We start from the raw sequence: 7,049 nt of genomic DNA, 5'->3' as shown, positions 1-7,049 counted from the left end.
GTGGCATTTCGATATGCCTTCATGGCGGTGTTTCAGGGTCTGACATAATCCCTCTGAACCTGTTTAAAAAATAAATAAATAAAAACGAACCAAAATACGGTACGATACCTCAATCGATATTTTGAACCTTGAATTTTGATCACCAAGTTGACAATAAATCTGATGAGACACCACAAAAACAAACAATCCACCGTAATGGTTAAAGTTATGCAATGGGATCAATCATTATATAGATGCTTACGCAATACATGATGTATTCATATAAGGTGCCATAAACTGATGACACACCACCACCACCACCTATTATCAAGATGCTTTTTTGGCAGCACTTAGCATTATATACGTAGCGATAAGATTCAATGTTGAAGGTGAAAAGTGATGACACGTTATGCTCTAAAAATCCAAACTAAGGTCGGTGAGTATTTCTCCATTATTTAATTAGATCATATCAAGCTAGCTTGATTATAAACCAAGGGTACTACAAGACCAGCTGTCTTGCTGAGCAGATCGATCAGAAAGAATGGCCGAGACTGGGAAGGTTACTGATTTCGGCAAAGGCGATTGCTGCAGGTAAGTTGATGAATTAATTACCCCAGTACATAAACTCTAATTATCGGTTGGAAGATGTACATGTACACATGAGACCACAGTGATTATCATAAGAAATCTAATAAAGTATAGCCTTATGTTTTGCTAGTAGGTCTGTATCGGGAAGCAAAAACATCAAAGTTGAGTATACGCTTTGCAGTATTGACAGCCCAAACAAGTCTACAACTGATAAAATGGAGTGCCCCAGCACTGGCGAGGCGTTCTGCGAGTGTGGACAAGGATGGAGTTGTGTCATCACCAAAACCGAAGGCCTTGATAGTGGCAAGGCCTTTTTCAAATGCGGTGAAGGCTGCTGCACCTGCACGGCGGGTGCTAGTTGTCCAGTCAAGTTAGCGACGTGTCCCGGCGTAGGTGAGGTGTTGTGCAAGTGTGGAGAAGGATGGACTATTGTCGTCACCAGGACTGAGGGACCAGCTGATAGTGCCAATGCTTTCTTCAAATGCGGAGAAGGCTGCATGTTTGTCGCACAAGCTTGTTGATCAATATTTTTGTTATGAAAGGTTATGATTAATTTATTTATACTTAATTCTTATCTATCTATAAACTATATATAAATTGATATTGTCTAAGTTGAGGTGGATGAACAACAGATAAACGTCTTGATAAGCTCGACAAGTTGAATCTGATCTAATGATGACTTGAAAGAAGAGAAGGCCAGAGGTCCTGGCATGGTTTCCCGTGGAGAAACACTCTGATGTTCAAGTCAATAAGAGGATAAAGACGTCGGTTAGGCCGAGCTGGTCATAGCTGAATTGTGCTAGAAAGTCTAAAGGGCTAAAGAGAGAAAGTTAAAATGCCAGAAAGTGGAGAGAGAAGTACCTTGGATGGTGTGCCCATAAATACCTCAGGGGAGTGTCCTTGTGCTCCTCATGTGGTAAATTAACTTTATCCCAATATTTCTTGAAATTTCCCATGATTTTTATAGACATTGCTTGAATATAATCATGCTTGCTCAGTAGTCACTTATCAATCTGCATACGAATCTTACAAATATCGTTGGAAGTTAGATACGTAAGTCCCTGAAAATGCATTAGTTGCGTCATAAAAATATTTCAAACATTCACAAACAACATGACCAATATTCTATTCTTCGGAAGATGGACTAAATTAATATTTTTTATCAATTTATTCCAATTAAGAAATGCATCCCTATACTCCAGTGCAGTTTTGAGCCTATCATATGATGTATTCCACCTTGTAGGGCAATCTAAAACCAACTCCTTTTTACAATGAATATTCAATTGATTTTTTGCCATTTCAAATTTCAGATTTATTTGGATTAAAGCTTGTAAATATTTGATTGATTCTCTTATTTTTCCCGTCAAGTGCCTAACAACCTGTAACCCATCTTGCACAATGGGTTCAAAGTATTTGTTGTGCATCACACATGGAACAATTCACCTGACAAAAGAAGTTTACCTTGCCCAGAAAGCCATTTCTTCATGTTTCTAATTACAACATCATTCATAGAGGCATTATCAATAGTGAAAGCGATCATTTTACCATCAAGGTTCTAATGCAAAATAAGATATTTGATGACTCTAGTAAGGGTTATAATATCATGCTTCTCTTTAACAGCTCGCAAACCTATAATATTCTTTTTTAATTGCCACTCATCATCAATGTAATGTGTAGTTAAACAATAATATCCAATATTTTGCCATAATGTCCATATATTAGTAGTGAGACTAACTTGGGAATCAATCTTATCAAGAATGTCATAAAGCTTCTCTTTCTCATCCTCGTAGATTTTCATGCAATTATTCCTAATTGTGTTGCATAAAAGTATTTTAAACATAGCATTAAGACCAATAGCCCAATCTCAAGAAACTCATGTTCGGCCATGCTAAATGGTTGGTTATGTTTGAATAGGTAAATTGCAAAGTCATATCCACTCTTTATGGGATCATATCTCCACCCCTTAAGTCTACGGGTTGATTCACTTACATTTTAGAAATTGTCAACAATTGTTGTTCAACATTTCTTTGTCATTTTCGTAATCTTTGTGGACCTCTTGAAACATGATTAGTTAGATGAGTGGTCCTCATAGCGCTTGTCGCATTAAAATCTTGTTTACAATACTTGCAAACAACCCTTTTCTCATTTTTTAGCATTCATGATTATGTCATAATGCACCCACACTTCAGATGTTCTGCTTTTTCTAGAAACTAGTGGGGGCAATGAAGAACTATGACTATTAACATTTTCACCATTCTCACTATTGGCATTAGGTCCACTAGTATATTGGAAAGGATTAATTGTTCTAAACATACTTAATATTTTCCTCAAAAGTAAAATGGAAGCTAAACTAAGATTACAAAATATAAAATAAAATGACTAAGAAGTGAGAAGCAACAAAGACTCACAATATCATTTAGGAATTAGGACAAAAAAATCCGCAACATAATCACTTCTCATTTATGACAGAGAAGCAATAAAGATTCACAATATCATTTAAGATTAGGACAAAAAAAATTGTAACATAATCCCTGACATTCCAATTCCATGATAAAATTTTTAAGCTTCCTATATAACAAAACCCCAAAACAAATCATTCTAACTTAAAGAAAAAAAAAAGAGAACCATGTGACTATTGGATTAGGTTTTTGTGTTTCAGATTACATGAGAAAGGGGAAGAGGAAATAATCACCTCTTTGCACTAGAGTGTCAAATTAAAAACCCCATATCTATAGTCCGAAAAATGGCCTGATGCCGGAATAGGTGCACTGGTGTGAGTGCGACGACAGTGGTTGATGACTAGTGTTGGACGGCTGGACTACTAGAATGGTGGTTTCTTTGCTTGAGTTGGGCAGTGGTGAACTAGCAAACTGGCGAACGATTAATCGAGAGAGACTCAAAGAGTAGCATGACAAAGGTGGCCGGTGACTGGTGTTGGACTACTGGCGCTAGTGGTGGTGTTTGCTTGAGTTGGGCAACGACGAAGGGTTAGGAACTAAGGGTTTTGGAAATTTTAGAGAGAAATATAAGAGGGTGGAGAGGTAGGGTGAATCAAATGGAATGACTTAGTCGACATCCTAATTCCTAATTTGTTTTACCTCTATACACTTGTTAATTAAATAAATGCTTATATATATTCAATTATATATACATATATACATATATATATATATATATATATATATATATATATATATATATATACATATATATATATTCAAATTTGATTTGATTATGTTGAATCTCAAATTCCAATTTAGATTTTCGAATACCATTTACAAGTTTATCTCTAGCAGAGAATCTATTGTGTAGTGAAGTGCTTTAATCTAATGATGATTTCTTTGACTTCTATAAGTGGCATATCATGGTGGTATCACGAGCTTCAAATTCACCATTAATTTGGTTTATGAAAGGCTAAGAAGCATTGAAGGATTCCCACATGCTCTGCTCTAATCTCTTATGCTAATTGGATACATGCAATGAGTGCTTAATACTTTGCCTCATTGTTGGAGGCCTTTAACTCAAATCTGAGTGTCTACTCAAGGATAGTGTCCTTCGTCTCGAGGAGTAATAGGCTGGCACCATTGTCTTGTTGATTTGATGTGTTGTTCACATGGAGAGTCCAAGTCGGTGAGGACTCTTTGGTGTGCACCAAGGTGAAGGAGCACTAAACAATAAAATCAGCCAACACCTAAGCTTTAATGGTGGATTGAGGCCTGTGCTCAATGTCAAACTCATTGAGCTCAATTTCCTATCTAACCAATCTACCCAAGGTTTCAAGATTCTAAAACACTTGCCCTATGGGTTGTCGGTGAGAACAAGGATGTGGGCCTAGTAGGCTTAAAGCTTGCATGCCAAGGTCACAAGGGTTAACACTACATTTTTCAGGTCCAAATACCTGGTCTCAACATCTTGCAACATCTTGTTGGTGTAATATATGGGCTTCAACATGTCATCTTATTCTTTGATGATGATTAAACTAACTCCCACATCTTTATCGGAGAGGTACAGGAGCAACTTGTCATTTGGGCTTGGTTTGGTTAGTAGAGAGGGTGAGCACAAGAGTTGCTTCAACTACCGGAATGCTTGCTCACACTCTTCAGTCCATAGGAAACCCTTTGCTTTTTTGATAACTTTGAAGAAAGGCAGGCACTGGTCTACAGATTTTGACATGAATTAGTTAAGAGTGGCTATCTGGCCTGTAAGGCATTGCACACCCTTAATAGTCCAACGAGAGGGCATATGTAGGATGGTTGTTTTTTTTTTTATTGGATTCATTCCACTATTAAGTCACCATGAACCCTAAGAATTTACCCAAGCCCACACCAAAGTAACACTTGGTCAGATTTAACTTTATCTAGTAGTTTAGAGGAGTTAAAGACTTCTTCCAGTTGGTTAGGTGTTGCTCGGCTTTGAGGCTCTTCATTAGCATGTCATCTACGTAGGCCTTGACGTTCTTATTGATTTGGTCCTTGAATATCATATTCATCAGTCACTTATAGGTCATGCCCGCATTCTTCAAGCCGAAGGGCCTCACCTTGTAGAAATAAAGCCCTCGGTCAATGATGGTTGCATTTGGATCTAGTTGTTGCCCAAGAATCCATCCATAAAGCTGAGCATCTTCTGGCTCGAGGTGGCATCAAAGAGTTGGCTTATCCTCAACAAGGGGAAGCTATCTTTTAGGAGGTCTTGTTCAAGTTGATGAAGCTATTTTTAGCCTTCTTCACCAATTAATCTAAGTATTCCACTTCTCGGATGAAGTCCATGGCAAGGAGATTGTCAACCTCCTCCCTTATCACTTGTCACTTTTCTAGTATGAAGCTCCTCTTCTTCTACTGCATAGATTGGTTGTGCAAATTGATGATGAGTCTATGGGTCATAATCTAGGGGTCAATTTTGGGCATATTTAAATTAGATCATCAACAAGCTTGTCACATTGTGTTTATAGTTCATCCCTAAGGCCTATGCCATTAAAGGCAATGGCTTCTTAAGAGGTCATCTTTCCCTTCAATGTTGTGGCATGGCATTGTTGAGAACTTCCTCGAATAGTTCCAATGCCATGCTCAATTGGCAACTTCAGTATGAGGTGGTATGTGGACATTGAAGCCTTAACACGTTCAACATTGGGCTGTTAAGGATGACATTGTATGGAGATAAAATTTTCACTACTAGGAATCTATGAAAAATGTGGTTTTCTGTTTTCCTTCCCCCTTCATGAGCAATAGGGTGTGATGCTTTCCTTTGGCCTCGTAGTGTTGCTAGAGAAGTTGACTAAAGGGGTATTCACTAGATGCAAATACTCTCACCTTATCTTCATTCTTTGCAAGGCCTTATTGAAAATAATGTCAATTGAGCTCCCTATATTGATGCAAATCCAACGCACTCTAAAGTTGGCGATGTTGGCTGAGATCACCAATGTATTGTTGTGAGGCATTTGAATTCTCTCCAGATCGCCCTCGGTGAATGTGGCAAGAGAGTCCACCTTGGACTTCTTATGAGGTTGGCCTTCCACTTGGTTCAATTGAGCATAGGCCTTTCGAGTTGAGGAGATCTCCCCTTAGTTAGGGTTAAAGCTAAGGTTCATATTTAGGTTGGCCCTTAACCTAAGCCAATCCATCTAATTAACACCCCTACTTTATTAGATAGAGCTAAAAAAGATTAAAAGAGATTTTAAAAGGAAAAGAGGGATTTAACGGGGAGGGGAAATGTTACAAATATTGACTATTAGTGTGTGTGTGTGTGTAAAAGAGAGAGAGAGAGAGAGAGAGAAAAGAATGGTGTTATTAAAGAGTAAATATAGGTTTTATGACAGTCAATGAACTTGCATGAAGGTTTTAATTTTGCCTTGTTATATTTTTAATGATATTATTTAAAAATAAAATATGCACATGTGTGAGAAAAGGAGAGTAGGAGAAGGCACACGCAAGCTAGCTCTGTGGAACAGCACACTAAATTGACAAGAGATCATAGAATCATTTCATGAAATTGAATATTTTTGAGCATTATATTATCTCATTCAACCAATATAACATTCCAGCCTTGGTTCCAACAACAATGAAGACCATAGTAGAGGGCACTAACTTTAGCTTGCATTGATGCGCAATGGCCATAAAGCGAGTATGGTGAGAGGTTTCATAAAAAGAAGGGTAAATTACTTATACCTCCCTCCATGTTTTTGACAAATTTTAATCCTCTTCTAAAGAAGGGTAAATTACTTATACCTCGTTTCTGACAAATATTAAACCTCTTAAAAAATTTAACATAGACAAATTTATTAAACTAATCTTATGGTTTAGCTAATTGACTAATTCTATCCTTATTATTTATATATCGTCTTAAAGTATTCCTACTATTTTTTTACTATCAACATTGTTATTGTTAAGTGCTAACTGAAAAAATGAAGTGTCAAATTTGCCTCCACCATTCCTCAAATTTTTAAAATAAAACCTAACTAATGAAAATTTTAAAAACCACCATTGCTA

At 37.1% G+C, this 7,049-nt stretch overlaps 1 long non-coding RNA gene across 1 annotated transcript; it reads left to right on the top strand.

The window, feature by feature from the left end:
* The first annotated feature begins 432 nt into the window (after window positions 1-432).
* On the top strand, window positions 433-1,579 carry LOC148853047 (uncharacterized). Its single transcript, XR_016099278.1, has 3 exons — window positions 433-570; window positions 698-1,109; window positions 1,200-1,579. It is a non-coding gene; the product is annotated as an uncharacterized LOC148853047 (long non-coding RNA).
* Window positions 1,580-7,049: the final 5,470 nt, after the last annotated feature.

The sequence above is a fragment of the Nelumbo lutea genome, chromosome 5 (assembly GCF_056320005.1).
Source record: "Nelumbo lutea isolate HS-2025 chromosome 5, American lotus-T2T, whole genome shotgun sequence".
Lineage (NCBI taxonomy): Eukaryota > Viridiplantae > Streptophyta > Magnoliopsida > Proteales > Nelumbonaceae > Nelumbo > Nelumbo lutea.
Note: the sequence above shows the minus strand (reverse complement) of the source record. Positions and strands in the feature narration are given on the sequence as shown.